The 13,084-nt window shown below is 37.0% G+C and overlaps 1 long non-coding RNA gene and 1 pseudogene across 2 annotated transcripts in view; both read left to right on the forward strand.

The window, feature by feature from the left end:
- Nucleotides 1-1,868: 1,868 nt before the first annotated feature.
- Nucleotides 1,869-2,203, forward strand: LOC132693294 (eukaryotic translation initiation factor 1 pseudogene; annotated as a pseudogene).
- A 4,323-nt stretch (nucleotides 2,204-6,526) lies between these two features.
- LOC132692308 (uncharacterized) overlaps nucleotides 6,527-13,084 on the forward strand; it is a 270,163-nt gene continuing 263,605 nt past the window's right edge. For both annotated transcript variants that reach the window (XR_014137607.1, XR_013555204.1), the window contains exon 1: nucleotides 6,527-6,629. This is a non-coding gene — a long non-coding RNA (uncharacterized LOC132692308). The remainder of the gene's footprint in view (nucleotides 6,630-13,084) is intronic.

Here is a 13,084-nt window from a genome sequence, read left to right on the forward strand (position 1 = left end):
TTAGATTTTCAGAAAAATTGCAAAGATAGCATGGAGAGTCCCATAAACCGTTCACCTAGTTTCTCCTATCATTAACATCTTACAAACCAGGGCATATTTGTCAAAACTAAGAAGCCAATGCTGGTGATTTACTATTAATTTGAATTGCGGGATTTCACTGGTTTTTCCACCAATGCCTTTTTCTCTAGGACTCAACTCAGATAAAATACCATATAGTACTTTGTCATCATATTTCCTTTAGTCTTCTCTGGTCTTGTGACAGTTTCTCAGTCTTTTCTTGTTTTTCATGACTTTGATGATTTTAAGGTGTATTGGTTAGGTATTTTATAGAATATCCTGAATTTGGGTTTGTCTGATGTCTTTCTCATGACTGAAGTGAGGTCATGAATTTTGGGGAAGAATACCACATGAAGAAATGTTATTCTCATCATATCATATCAGGGCACACATGCTATTAACATGATTTATCACCAATGATTTTAACACTGATCATCTGGTCAAGGTAATGTTTGTCACGTTTTTCCACAGTAAAGTTATTTTTCCTTTTCCCTATTCTAGTCTTTGGAAGCAAGTGACTAAGTCCACCCCACATTCAAAGGATAGGGGAATTAAACTCCACTTTCTAGAGGGGAGGGAGGGTATCTATATAAATTATGAAAAATTCTTCTTTAAGGGAGATTTGTCTCTTTTCCTCCATTTGTTTACATCCATATAGCTCATAGATATTTACTTTATACTTTAGATTACAATCCAATAGTACATTAATTATTTTCATTATTCAAATTGTTCTAGCTTTGATCATTGTGATCTTTCAGGTTGGCTCCTTTGTTCCTTTAACATCTACCATCCCTCCCCTCCCCCTTTTAGTACTTCCTTACTTCCTGGTGCCGCAAAATGTCACGGGTTCACCTTGTGTTTACCTGCCCCATCCATGCAATCAATTGACTTTGATTTTTAACCTTATAAAAACAATGAGTAAATGTATTTGACTTCCTGTATATAATACCTTGTGCAATATCATGAATGCTTTTGCTGATACTGATGCTACAGGCCAACAACAAAACAGCATTTTACTGGATGCATTACACTGGACAAAATGTATTGAATGCTCGTATCTGGCCTGAAGACATTGTTAGGAAAGTGATAAAAGAGACACTTTAGGTTGGATTGCACACTTTCCTTTTCACTTCCTGCCATTATGTAGAAATAGTTTGGAGAGAACACTGTGGGGAAGGGCGGTGGTTTCACTACTTACCACACACAAAATCAGGCATGACCTTAGTGTTTGTTTTATTCAGCAAACTAAGTTTCCATGGTAAACAACACTGGCCCCAGACTCCAAACAGCTGGGAACTATCTTCAGCAAAAAAAAAAAAAAAAAAAAAAGTGTAATTTATTGCTTTTTTCTTTCTCTTCCCCTCATCTCCCATTAGTATTAAAAGCTCTGGTACTTCCATTATTTCAGCCAACAAATAAGTGGAATCATCCTCTTACACCCATCTTCTCGATGTCCTTATCTTTCTCACCATTGTCTATCCAAAACAAGTAGAGACTACTTTTAGCTTCTTTCTACCTTCTGGTACAGCTGGAAATTAAGTCAGTAACTAACTGCCTCTTTTGTCCTTTAACACTGGGAAGATGTACTGCCAAACAGGTAGTGACTGTGCAGTACAGGTTTGAGGGGTCAGCATCTATTTAAAAAGTACCTTCCTGGCCCCAGTCACAGAGCCACTGCTGAGAACTCAGCACCCCCTTTACCCACCCACCCCCCCAGTCCCCTAGCTTCCCAAATCACCATGCCCCCACCAGCCTTCTCTAGCTGCTGCCTTCCACAGGCCCTTTCCACCAAGGAAAAGGAATCATATCATATGTCTGCCATCCAGAACCTCCACTCTTTGGACTCTTTTGCTTATGCAAATAAGGTGATGATCTGCTTCTGTTGGCACTGAGGATAATATCCATGTAAGAATTCAACAGAAATGGCAGGAAGATCCTTATTATTCTCCAAGGAATCACTGATGATTATGATAAAAAGAAACTGGTGAAGGCATTTAAGAAATTTGTCTGCAATGGTACTGTAATTGAGCATTCAGAATATGGAGAAGTAATTCCCTTACAGGGTGACCAGTGCAAGAGCATATATCAGTTCCTCGTAGAGATTGGACTGGCTAAGGATGATCAGCTGAAGGTTCATATGTTTTGAGTGCTTTTGGCTCACCGAAGCTTAAAGGAGATTTCCTTGCAATGGATAGAATTTCCCTTCTGTTCCTTATCACAAGTTTTTTTGTTTTTGTTTTTGTTTTTTCTCCCACAAGTTTAAAAACCTCACAGCTTGTATAATGTAAGTATAATGTAACCATTATATTATGTAACCATTAACATATATAACCCAATATAACCATTTTGGGGTCTGCTTTTAACTTGGACTAGTGTAACTCCTTTGAGCAATAAACTGAAAAGAGCCATGCAAAATAACAAACAAACAAACAAATAAATAGTACCTTCCTATAATGGTTTTATCTGAGGAAAATAAGGAGTTTTTGCCTCCAATAGGTATTAGGAAAAACAAGCAAATGAACAAGTGAGATAAAAATACCTCTGCACAACAAAGGAAACCATCAACAGAATGAAAGGCAAGAATGGTAGAATATATTGCAAGTCATATACCTAATAAGGGGTCAGTATGCAAAATTTATAAAGCACTTGTACAACTCAATAGCAAAAAACAATCCAATAAAAAATGTTCAGAGGAACTGAATGGACATTTTTCCAAAGAACACATGCAAATGACCAAGAGGTATATAAAAAGGTGCGCAACATCACTAAGCATCAAGGAGATATAAATCAAAACCAAAATGAGATATCACCTCACACCTGTTAGAATGACTATCATCAAAAAAACAAGGGATAACAAATGTTGATGAGAATATGGAATAAAGGGAACACTTGTATGCTGTTGGTGGGAATGTAAATTGGTGCAGCCACTATGAAAAACAGTATGGAGTTTCCTCAAAAAATTAAAAATAGATATACCATATGATCCAGCAATTCTACTTCTGGATATATATCTGAGGGCAATGAAGTTACTACCTTGAAGAGATAGCTACATCCCTGTGTTTATTGCAGTGTTATTTACAGTAGCCAGGACATGGAAACAACTATATATATATAAATATATATATATATATATTTATATATATATAATGTGTGTGGGAAAACACACAAAAATATTATTAAATATTATATTTATTTTTATAATATGTATATTTATAATAAGAAAATATTATTCATTCATAAAAATGAAGGGAATCCTGCTATTTATGACAACATGGAGTGATCTTGAGAGCATCATGCTAAGTGAAATAAGTCAGAGAGAGAAAGATGAATACTGTATATGTGAAATCTAAAACTATGAATTCATAGAAAAAGAGAACAGATTGGTGGTTGCCAGGGGTGGAGGTAATCAAAAAGTATAAATTTCTAGTTATAAAATAAAGAAATCTGGGGATATAACGTCCAGCATGACAACTACAGTGAACAATACTGTATTGTATATTTGAAAGTTGCTAAGAGAGTAGACCTTAACATTTCTCATCACAAGAAAAACAAATTGTAACTATGTGAGGTGATGAATTTTAACTAAACATATTTTGGTAATCATTTCAGAATATATCCGTATGTCCAATCATTATGTTGTCCACCTTAAACTCATACAATGTTATTTCAATTATATCTCAGTAAAACTGGAAAAACCACTGTGTTTTTCCTAAATTATAACAAATAAGAAAAAGTGGTCTCAAAGTGGGCTTGAAAATCCACTTGATGTATACTTGAAAACCCACAAATTAGTTGGCGTATTCACATGTATAGAAAGACTGTCAAAATATATTAATGAAACTAAGTTTCTGGAGCCACCTGAAACAGAGCTCTTTGATCATTTCTTAATCTCAATACACAGCACTTGAGATTTCCAGATACTTTCTTCCTAAAGATTTTGTTTTCCCTAATATTCTTTCAGTTATCCTGATTGTGTTTTAGATAAAGACGTAATTAGGTGGTTGTACTAGATTGCAAGGTTGGTTTCAAAGTTTTGGCAAACACAAACACAAAAACCAGATTGTCATTACAATGGCACTAGTAGAAATGGGTTTTAGTACCTACAGAAAGAACTATGACTTTTTGGTCTCAAATGTCATTGCAGAGATGTGTCAACAAAAAGGTAAGAAAAACAATGGACTGATCATTCCTTCAGACAAGTGATGTTCAAACTTGTTGGTACATTAGAATCACCTGGGAAACCACGAAAAAAATAATGATGACTGAGGTCAATGTCTTGATGGGCCCAGGAATTTGCATCTCTTAAGACTTCCTAGGTTATTAAAATGTCATAGAACAAATTGTCAAATTTTAGTGAACATTTGAAATATCTCGTTAATTTGTTAACAGTGCAGATTCTTGGGACCAATGCTAGTATTCCTATTTATCGATCAGGTGTGGCATCCAGTAATCTACACTTTAAAAAGTAAGTCCTCAGAAGCTTTGGTTCTTTGCATAATACTTTAATCTTAACTGCCATAACTTTTAAAAAATATTTATCTATTTATTTATTTAGTGAGTTGGGGAGGTGCAGAGAGTAATGGAGAGAATCCCAAGCAGCCTCCACACTGTCAGCACAGAATCCAACATGAATCCTGAGGTCATGACCTGAGCCGAAATCAAGAGTTGGCCACTTAACTGACTGAGACATCCAGGCGTCCTCTAACTGCCGTAACTTCTTGTGATACCAGTTAAGGCTGTGGCAACAGCCAAGCCCCTAGACTTCCACGCTACTCAGAGCTGTACAAAACTCAATGGAAATGCTTGTTTTTTTTGCGAGCTCTGAGGTTTCCTTATTTCAGTATGCCTTCCTTATCAGCTAGATAACTCATTCTTTAACATTCAACTTATATGTTATCTATTCTTAAATATCTTGGTTCCTGCAAGCTCCTTCTTTCTCGGCCCTCGTGTCCCTATGCAATTGTCTTACTGTTTTGTAAACCTTAATATTCTTATCTGTCTTCCATAAAACACTAAATTCTTTCAGATGACCAACTGTGATTTTTGATTTCTGTGGTTCTAGTGTGTGCTTCCATTGCTAATCACTGGGTGCCCCCCAAATTCCAAGTCTTAATAGACAAAACATTATAAACACAATATACTGTTAAATATCCTATTTCAGTGATAAATGCAATATGCCATGGAAATACAGATATTTTTGTTCATCTGTGGATTTAATTTATTCATGATTTTTTTTCCTTCTCCATAATTAGCATGAATAATTCAGAGGAGGCTATATTCTGTCTAGCTGTGAATAAGAAGTTCACATGCAGTTGACTCAATTTTCCAAGCTATTGGAGAGGAACAAAAGCAGATAATCCAAAAATCGCTTACATTTGTGTGTGAAATACATTTTGGCATCTCCTTTGGAATAAGTGTGGCCAATGCTCTAGGAATTTCCGATATTTCATACAAAAGACTCAAGCCACATCTGTAAGACCTGATTCTCCAGAAGCCAAAAACATCCCTCCCGTTTAGTTCTTCCACACACCGCCCATATGGTCTACTTTCCTGAGAAGTAAGAGGAAGTTATTTAATGAGATAAAAATAAACCAGAAACGGATTGGCATTTGTGGTGTGCTGTGTAGTTTTAATCTTGGACTCCTCCTCCTCAAATGTAGTGGTCTCCTATTTCCACAAAAACAAGAATCTTCTGTTTATGTCAATAAAAGAGTTAATCTAGCAAAATAGTTTATGATATTGTTAAGATCTTAAATGCAAGCTAAAAGAATAAACAGAAATTTCTGGAGGTAATACAGTGGATTTATATTTTTCCCTCACAAATATTTAATCATTTATAGAGAAACTTTTTTTTTTCCAAAAAGACTTTTAGGTGCTTCTACAAATTAGATAATTTAAATTTACTCAAATAGGTACTTTTAGTAAAAAAAAACAAAAAACAAAAAAAAAACAAAAAACAAAAAAAACCCAAAAAAACAAAAAAAAACACTGGAAGTTTACAAAATCCAGATTAGAATTAGTTATCATATCTCCTATTAGAGCATCAAAATATGTTCGTGGATATGTAAATGTGGTGGATTTTTTATTCTTCTCTGTAAGATAGTGATATATTACTCAATATTGATAAAGTTTACAAAGCAAATATCCTCACTAAATATTTTAATTACAAAGCAATAGTTAAAATATCTTTATAAATTTTTGACTTTTGTTATAGGCTCAATCAGTTATGCCTCCAGTATTCCCTCTACCCCTTCTCCATTGAGTAAAGGCATGGGGATCTGTGTGGGCAGAAACTAAAGAGCAAGTTATATTCTCTTTCTGACTGGTTATTGGTTCAGGGAATTGGACAAAAGTTGATCCACTCAGAAGATAGCCCAGAAATTTTAGTGGATCATTGGGATGGTAAGCGTTCTCCTCTTGAACTAGAAGGAAAAGCATCCGTTATTTCAGTTGCAACTGGCAACTGTCTTGTAACCACAAGAGGAGTCAGTCTTGAGATAAAGATTCTTGGTAAAATCATTTAGTCATCAAATCAGGCATACCTGAAGCCGGCCCTCCTCTAGACTTTGTAGGTATGTTAACTAATAAATCATCTTTGTTGTGTACAAAAATGTATTTATAATACCTGTTATTTGCAACTGAAAAAACTCATAAGAGAATGAGCACATATGGCTTACATATTTGTCAGATGGGAGATAAGCAAAGTGGTTCTTCTAATGTGTGACAGAAAAAAAAAATCCCACAATAAAGTATAAAAGGGTTTACATCTGTGACATAATGTGTTTGAACTGGGCCTTAAAAATTGTGACTTGATAGAATGAGGTAATGTGACACAAAACTTGAGTGGCCTACTGGGAAGAAATGTTTCTTCATAATCTTCTTATGTTTGCTTTACACTCCATCTAAAATATTTAGTCACATAAAACACCTGGGTGACTCAGTTGGTTGAGCATTCAATTCTTGATTTCAACTCAGGTCATGATCTCAGGGTCGTGGAATCAAACCCGTGTCGGGCTCTGTGCTGAACGTGGAACATGGTTAAGATATTCTCTCCCTCGCTCTCCCTCTCTCTGTCTCTTTCTCTCTCCTCCTCTGCCTCGGCTCCTGTCTGCCACTCATATGTGTGCTCTCTCCCTACAATAAATAAATTAAGATAAATAAAATAAAATAATTTGGTTACATAATTCAGACTAGAAGGTACCTTTCAGATGATCTAGCCCAATCCTTTCATTTTATCAATGAGGAAACTGAACCTTAGTGAAGTTGAATGAGATGGACAAGAGCAGAGACAAATGTTTTTGCCTCATGACTTCTGATGAGTCCTCTTTCCACTGCTGTGTGCTGTTTACAAAAAACAAGCAAACAAAAATTAAAAAAACAAATAACTTAGTGAGGTAGGTTGCCTTATTGTTAGCAATCATTTCCTGTCTTGTAAGAGGCTTATATCTCATTGCCATTGCCATTTGACTCTTAGTGCCTCATCAGCAGCCTTGGCCATGTGATTTGCTGAGGTACATGTGAGTAGAGGTGGCAGAGTCATGGGACGCAATTATGTGGAGCAGCTTGCTCTTGGGCTATTTTAACAAGTCTCAGATGGTGACTGTTTTATCCTGGGTCCTGGAATGAGAAGACCAACTGAGCAGTGCCTTGCCTGGAGTTGAGATGTAGTTAAATTTAACATCTATGAGCAAGAAACATTTGTGGTAGTAACTTATTGAAACTTGGAGCTGTTGTTACTTCGGCAAAGTGAACTAATATTATGAGAGTCAGGAGCAGGTATACCATGTGTTGTAGAATGAGGAAAGAGGGAAGTCCTGTACATGTAAAACACATCCGTTGCTTTTCACTGGCTGTTTAGAAGATGTAATACTAGTTAGTCTCTTTCTCATGTCATTAACATCTTACAAAACCTAAGTTAACCTATTTCATTCTTTTTGCTTATTGTGAGGAAGGAGAAGAAATAGCATAACACAAGGTACAGATAAATAACATCTATGTTAATATGATATCTTGAGTCCATCCTGTGGTAGGACATAGTTTACTCTGTTACATATTTTTTAACATGTCTCATACTTGACTGTGAGGTTCTAGCAACAGGTACTATTTCAGGCACTAAATTCATAGACTTTTAGAGAGACACAGTTGTTGACCTCAGAGAGATCAGAGTTGATTGTCTCATTCTTGTTTAGGTATTGGGATATATAGTAGAGTACCATGGTTCATAAGAGACAGAGAGAGACAGAGATACAGAGAGAGAAATACATTTGTGTGGAAGAGCCAGAAGTCTCCAAGAGAGTATGATATGAGATCCAAATGCCAAAGAAGGAAAAGGAGTTGTCAAGACAGACTGAAGGGAAGGGATATGCAAAGATAATGATTCATCAAGTATTACCTCATGGCTGAAGCATAGGACAAATGTGAGGTGACGGGGAGAAGGAGACATTGGCTCAGCTATGACAGGCTATTTATCACATTTGAGGACCTGGCCTTTATTTTATGTATGATAAAATGTCACTGGAGGAATATGATCAAAGTACTGACATGGTCAGAATTCAGTTTTGCAAGTATCTTTATTTTGTGAGAATGAAGAAAGGAAAATCTGGTAACACTGGTAAGAAGACTTTTAGAAGTATCTGTATTAGTGTGGACAAGAAATGCTAAGATCCTGCATTAAAATCAATGGCTGTGGGATATGAGTATTTAAACTTATTTATAAGGTACACTTTGCTGAATTTTGTGAAGGTTGAGGTAGGAGTCACTTTCCCTAGGCAGTTAGATACATAGGAAAGTTATATTAAATATCTTAATGGGGGGGGGGTGGGAAGAGAGAGAAACAGCCTAGTGTAATGATTTTGGACTCAAGACTAAGAAAGAATATCATTTATTAGCTCTCTGGTTTTAATCATTCTTTTCTAAGTCTCAGTTTCTGCAACTATAAAATGCATATACTAAAGTACCTTTCTTACAGGGTTATGGTGAAAATTAAATGAGATGGGGCATAAAAATATTTTAATGTTGATTCTGAGTCATAATAGGGGATTTATAATTTTTTGGGTGTGTCTTTTGCTCCTTATCTTTATTCATTCTGTAACATCAGCTGGGATAGAAGCTATGGGAGATTTGGGGTGAAAGAAAGGAAAGGGGACAAATTCAATTTGAAAATCTAGAATTTGATTTTCTTGTAAGATACCCAGATAGAAGAATCTAGCAGATTGTCGGCAGTTCAAGGAGGTATCTCGTAGGTGATTTGTAATTCAAATCTGAGGCTAAGAAGAACCAATGACGGTGGGGGGAGACAGATTATGTTAAAATTGATGCCACAGGTGTGAATGATAATTGCCAGTGAGAATGTATAGAAATAAGAAGAGAAGAGGGGCAAAGAGTTAAGATAGGAGGCTGAAGAGTAGCCTGACAGTGGGTGGGTCATCAGCATAATTTTCTATAAAGCAAGGAAGACATTTTTAAAAGAAGGGACTTAATTATAGATAAATACTCCAGAAAGGATACAATATACTGAAAAAATTAAATATAGAAAAAGAAGTTACATGACAGAAGCTAGATGTATTAAGCATGAATTAAAAGTGATTAGAGAACAGTAATTTAAGGTATTTTTTTATATTTATTTATTTTTGAGGGACAAAGTGAGACAGAGTATGAGTGGGGGAGGGACAGAGAGAGAGGGAGACACAGAATCCGAAGCAGGCTCCAGGCTCTGAGCTGTCAGCACAGAGCCCGTGGGGTTCAAACCCACGAACCGTGAGATCATGACCTGAGCTGAAATCAGATGCTCAACCGACTGAGCTACCCAGGCACCCCTGAGGTAATTTTTTTAGGACCCTCAAGTGTGAGGGGAAGAAGACTGCAGGTTCCCAGCTGCTTACTTAGTCTCCACTCTGTCCTTACTGAGTAACAGAACCTTTGTTTATTTTTGGTCACAATAACATGCCCAGTTTAAATTCACATTTCCAAGCCTCTCTACAATTAGATGGCTAATAAGATACAATCACAAGTCAGTGGGTGGGGCTTCCAGGACAACTCTTAAAGGGCTGCCCCAGCTGGGAGCCATACTGTTGTTCCTCTCCACTTCCTCTTTCTGCCTTCCGGAAATGGGATGGAATGGCTGAGGTCAGAGCATCCGTCTTGGGACCTTGAAAAAAAGGTGAGAAAAATCTCAGGTACTTCAGCACTAATATTCTTGAACAAATGTTGTTAAATGTTTACTTCTGTTTTGTAAGAAGAATATGTATTTTAAGTCCCTGTTATTGGAATTGTTTTTAGCACTGAATGCAATTATAAACTGACAACGTGTGTTAGCTTGGTGACATGAAGTTAAATGAAGGAAAAATATATATGTATATTTATATAGACATATGTAAATACATATAAAAGTATTTTGTATATATATATATTTTTTGAAACAATGGCTTACATGGTTTCCAACCTTCTTGAGGTTATTATATTTTTTAGATTATTTTGCTATTCTTCCCTCAGTAGGGAACGCTGACACATCAGGAGCTATACTTAATAGATTACACCCAGTAACCTCATTTACACCTGCACCTGATTGAAATGATTTTTGGGCAGATGCTCTCATGGGATGAAACTCTGGGGAAACTTGGGGGTGGCCAATAAACCCATGAACAGATGCTTCTCATCACTGGTCATCAGGGAAAGACAAATGAAAACCACAATGAGACATCTTTACGCACCCACTAGAAGGGCTACACTAGAAAAGACTGACAATACCATGTGTTGGAGAGGGTGTGGGCAACTGGAAACTGGAAATCTTGTAAAATATATGACTCACATACTTGGGAAAAAAGTTTGGCCAGTTTTTCTAAAGTTACACACATACCATATGACCCAGCAATCCTATTCTTGTGTGTTTACCTAACAGAAATGAAAGTATATGGGGCACCTGGGTGACTTGGTTGGTTAAGGGTCTGACTCTTGATTTTGGCTCGGGTCATGATCTCATGGTCATGAGTTCGAGCCCCGCAATGCGCTCTGTGCTAACAGCATGGAACCTCCTTGGGATTCTCTCTCTCCCCTCTCTCTTTGCCCCTCCCCTGCTCTCTCTCTCTCTCTCCCTCTCTCTCTCAAAATAAATAAAATAAATATTTAGAAACAAAATGAAAGCATATGTTTACACAAACAATTATACAGAAATTTTCATAGCAGCTTTATTTATAATAGCCCCAAACTAGAAATAATGCATCAAGTGACAGGATATAGGAGTAGGTGAGTAGATAAACAAACTGTGTCACATCGTACATGAAATACTATCCCCAGTCAATGGCTGAGCACAGGGGAGATCTGGATTCAGTCCATTCCTAAGAGACACAGGCGTTCTCCAATGGGAGATTGCCTGAGGACACCTCTGGCTGGCCAAAGCTTTCTTGGAATTGCACTTTACAGTCTAAGAATCTCTTTTTACCCCCTCTTCCAGCATTCCACTTTTCTTTTACAGGTGTCAGAGCTGCATTGCTCTCTCTGCAGGCTCTCCACACCCTGAGTCCTCTCTCCTACATCCTTCACATTATTTCCCCTAAATCTCCTTCATGGCTAATCCTATCTTGGCACCTGTGTCCAGGACTATGTGAATTAAGACAATGATTGGGCTGGGTTGGGCTGAGGGTGGGGGATGAAGGAAATTTTGGAGTGATGAGAAAATTTAATATCTTTCTCAATGATATCTTTATCATTGGTGGTTATATTCATTTGTCAAAACTTGTTGAAATGTACACTTAAGGCGAGCATATTTTATTCCTCAATAAAATTGATTACAAAAGAAATCCCAAATGGTGCCATGGTTTACTGGTCAGGTCAGGAGTCATCAGGTAACATGTTTTGCACAGATTGCTAGGCAAAGGAGATAAGAAATCCGCATGGCACTTGTAAAAACATATTCTACACTTAGAGGTTGCATTTATAGATCTTTGGGAATCAGAAGTCTCCTTTCAAGGATAAGCCTATACTAGTAGTTCACGATGGTGACTTATTCATAAGTGGGCATGAAATGGTTAAATAACAAAAGACTGGATGGTGATAGCAAGGGGAATATTTGGAAGAGACAGAGAAATTACCATTAAGTAATGGCTTTCTAAAAAAAAAAAAGGATACAGTTTTTTGAGGTAGCTTTTAATCTGAAAATTATTTTTGCTCCCAATCTGGAATGGCCCCTGAATTTGTAACCACTGATGGTGCAGAGTGAGGTGGTATGTTGAGACAGCATCCAGCATATTTTATAAAGTACAAACATTGGAGGGAAAAGGCTTTAGCACTTCCCAGTGCATTGAAATTTTCCCTTTCCTTGTCAGTCTTTTCCCCAGATTGTGACTTCCATGAGAAGCACGGGAGTTCTGTCCTTTCTCCCTGTTTCTGGGTTAGCTAGCTCACCAAAGGTGAGCAATACATTTTTACTGAATAGGTTATTTAATGAATAAATAACTTCCCATCCCAATCACTCTTCTTATGAGGCAACTTCTCAAAACATTCCTTGTTCATTTTCTTCCAGACTCAGCTGAGCACCTGTAATGACATGATTGTTTTATTGATCTTGTTTTTCTTCATTTACTGTTTATTTATTTTTACTACCAGGCTTTAGCCTTTACTACAAACAAAGGAGTCAGATCAAAAAAGGATCCTGCTATTATAATTGAGGCCAGAGAACTTGTGTCTCACAACATCCCAAGTGCAGATGGTTTGTGGCATATAATTGAATTGTTAGGTTGCTCAATCTGAATGCAGTCTTTTCAAGGTGACTTACCACGGCAGAACAATTAGAAATGTCAGAATGCATCTGATACAAGATTTTTCATTGTATACCTTTTAAGAATGGCACAGTGTGAAATAAGCAATAGTTCTCTTTTTAAAAATAAACTTCTGGGGGCACCTGGGTGGCTCAGTCAGTTGAGCGTCTGGCTTCGGCTCAGGTCATGATCTCGCGGTTCATGGGTTTGAGCCCCACGTCAGGCTCTGTGCTGGCAGCTCAGAGCCTGGAGCCTGCTTTGGATTCGGTGTCTCC

Source organism: Panthera onca, chromosome B1 (genome assembly GCF_046562875.1).
Source record: "Panthera onca isolate mPanOnc1 chromosome B1, mPanOnc1 haplotype 2, whole genome shotgun sequence".
Classification (NCBI taxonomy): domain Eukaryota; kingdom Metazoa; phylum Chordata; class Mammalia; order Carnivora; family Felidae; genus Panthera; species Panthera onca.